We start from the raw sequence: 3,638 nt of genomic DNA, 5'->3' as shown, positions 1-3,638 counted from the left end.
TTATACGTCAAGTAAAAAGTTTTTGAACAAATATAATATATTTTTTGGTAAAAAAGAAACAATTCTTATTTTCTTTTTTCTAAAAACATATATTTTTTTAAAAATATTAGCGGAATAAGTTGTGTTCTACTAGGTTTATTGATATTGGCATATTAATGAATAATTCATAATTTTTTTTAATTCAGTTAATACATTTATTAAATACACATGTAAAATATCTAAATATTAAAATTAAAAATACAATGTTTAATAAGATCTAGTAGATGTTATAATAAAATAATTTTGATAGTACAATAATGTAGTAAGAAAGTCACATCACTATAGTACATGTAGACAGCCTACATGGATAATGAGGTGGCATGGAAACCTAGTATAATGGGTACATTTAAATCAAAAGGTTACCCAATGTTATAATGAATAAATTTTTCAAATTACAATGTTCTAATAAAAAATAGTTTGAAAGTACATTACTATAATAAGAAAAACTGAAAGTACAATGCTATAATAAAAAATTATGAAAGTAGATTCTTATTTTGTGCATTTTGCCATATTATAAAATATTTGAGAAAAACTCTTAAAAACTATCTTTTGTATATGAAGTATTGTTTATTGATGCATATTACTTAAAATTCAAGATTACAAGTAATAATACGTAAATACAACTTATTAAAACCACATGCTTGAATCCGTGTAACTAACTGCAGATAAATATAAACAAATACTGGATAAACTTTTCATTTTAAATACAAAAAATCTAAAATATAATTAAGATAATCAATATATTATAACAAAATATTCAATTATTATCTTTATAAAAAATTATATTATTAAATTAAAAATAAATTACTTCGTTATTAAACCTAAATTAAATTACAATAAAAAATTGAATTAAAAAAATTACAGAACAAAACAAAAACTTTTAAATAGTTAATTTGATACTGATGTCGATATATTTTTATAAAAAATTTAAGATATCTACAAATTTATATTTTATTAAAAAATAAAAACATTATCGTTTTCTCAAAACCACATAATACTGTATTATAACATCGACAGAGAACAAAATAAAACGAAACGTTAAATCGAGATGTATCTTGCTGGATTGCGCGAGTACCCTTCTAGCTGTTTTAGATTTGTATTGGGTGGCAATCTGATTCAATTTATAATCCAACTAAATACATTATGATTTGACTCAATAGCTAACGGATCATTTTAATCATTTTGTCTAGTAGTATTGTGTCGATCATTTGTAACTTAACCTGGTATAAAACATATTAGAACTTAAGTTAATTTTTGGTTGATTCAAAAACTTCCGCTGTAAACGGTTTAAACGGTTTTATTTTAGCTGTCTTTTGGAGTATTTATTTAAGAATTCGTTTCAGATTACATCATGTTCTCAAAAAAAAAAAAAAAATGAGGATCTTACAATTGGGACCACCAAGAATTTCCATCATCCGTTGCAATGGGGCCTATTACGATATGGATTTGAAGGATATAGATTCAAAATCATATAAATCTAACGGTTGATTGAAGGAGGGCAAGTGGAAGTTGGACAATGACAATCGGCAACGATTTTGACCCAAGATAGATGAAAAACACCTAGCGTATATAAAAATAAAATGTAATGGAAAACACCATCATATTATTTTGTTAAYTGTAACAATATATTTCTTGAAACTATAATAATGATTAGGAAACAAGGAAACGTACTTTACTTCAATATCTAATTTAGGATACATRCTTTCAAATAATACGTTTAGGAGTCCGTTACGTGACTTTTTTCTTCAAACAATACTGATGTGTCAATTTATTAGCTAAAATTGTGGTGATATGAATATTTATAATTACATTATTACTATTGTTTCAAATTACAGTTAAATAAGTATGATAATACACGTTTGTATTATTCTTTGTAATTTGTAAGTTGCTTCAGTTAAGGCCATTCATGATCTAGGCTTCAAAATATGAATCATAATTAATTTGACAGTGAATTGTACTTTTGCTATGTGTAATTTATTTAATAACTGATTTGTTCCTCCTAATATTTATTAAGTGACTATGTTAACTTTAGCATTATTAAATATTATAAAATTAAAGATTATCAATGCAAATAGTTCATTAACTATAAAATCTGAACATACCATAAGTGTACCTCATTCTTGCCAATGGCATGCATGCAATGGTAAATAGGATGAATTGCAATGGCAAAATAATGTTAAAAAGTATTTACATAAAAATGACAACATTTTTAATTTTTGACAATTAATTTAAGCAAAACAATGATATGATAGGAGTAGTAACATAACAAATTAAAAGTTAAAAAAATAAAAATACAATTAAAATATATGGTGGATATGATGCAGGGACTTCCTTCCTCCATCTTAATGTATATAAAAAAATATAGGGTCATGAAAAATATCATCATATTATTTTTCATTTAAAGGTATAATAGTCTTTAACTTATTTAATATTTTAAAAACTCAAAACAATAAGAATTGTTTTAGACAAATCAAACTCTAAAAATATACCACATCATTCTTTGCATGTTTTGCTTTTAAATGTATCGATTGTATTTTTTATTTTATTTTTAACTTTTAATTTGTTATGTTACTGTACTAGTCCTATAATTGTTTTGCATAAATTAATTGTTAAAAATAAAAATCAATGTTAATAAATGTTAGAAGGGACAAATCAATCATTATATAAACTACAGAGACCAAAAACATAATTTACCGTCAAATTAATTATGATTCATATTTTGAAAGCTAGATAATGGTCTTAGCTGAAGCAACTTTATGAAAAAAAAATTATTGAAGAAAAAAAAGAAGTACAATTAATATGAGATGATTATATATTAAAATTTGTTGGTTATGTAGAAGAACATATTTTAAAACTTAAAATATTATGAGACATCATTAAATTGAATTATCAAATAATTATAACAATTAAATTGATAAAATATTCTAAAAAATTGTTAACCGTATGTTTACTATATTTTTAACAAAAAAAGGTGGACTACATTTCATTAATTACATGGTTGACCTTGTGGTTTGCAATTTGCTTTCTTTGGTCCCTGGGTTTAGATACATGTGACATAAATGCACAAGTGTTCAAATCTCTCTTTTTGAAGAAAAAAGTCACGGAACAACGTATTATTTGAATGTACGTTTTTTGAGCTCTGTTATTATTATAGTTTCAAGATATATATGTTATAAAATAATATGGTGGTATTTTTCATGATCATCTATTATATATATAGGTTGATTATTATACAACCCTTGTCATTTGTGCAACCAATACAACCCAATCTCAACCGTCCATTTTATTTGATTAATATGTGATTTTATAGAGGTTTTGATTATTTCCTAATATAAAGTATTAATCATAATTAATGAACCATATTCATCTTTCATAAATATTTAAATCATAATAAATTAACTCTAATCATTTTCATAAATATTTCAATTTATTGGGTTGCATTGGTTGTACAAATGCGATAGGTTGTATTTGAAATAAACCCTATATATATCTATACTATATTATAAAGCATTTGGCTAAAACTCTTAAATTCTTAAAACTCTTAAACCCGTTCATCGCTAAACGATTTCATCCCTATCCGATTTCATCCCATAACTGAA

The sequence above is a fragment of the Cynara cardunculus genome (assembly GCF_001531365.2).
Source record: "Cynara cardunculus var. scolymus isolate 2C chromosome LG 14, CcrdV1, whole genome shotgun sequence".
Lineage (NCBI taxonomy): Eukaryota > Viridiplantae > Streptophyta > Magnoliopsida > Asterales > Asteraceae > Cynara > Cynara cardunculus.
The sequence above is the reverse complement of the archived record's forward strand: the minus strand, read 5'-3'. Positions refer to the sequence as shown.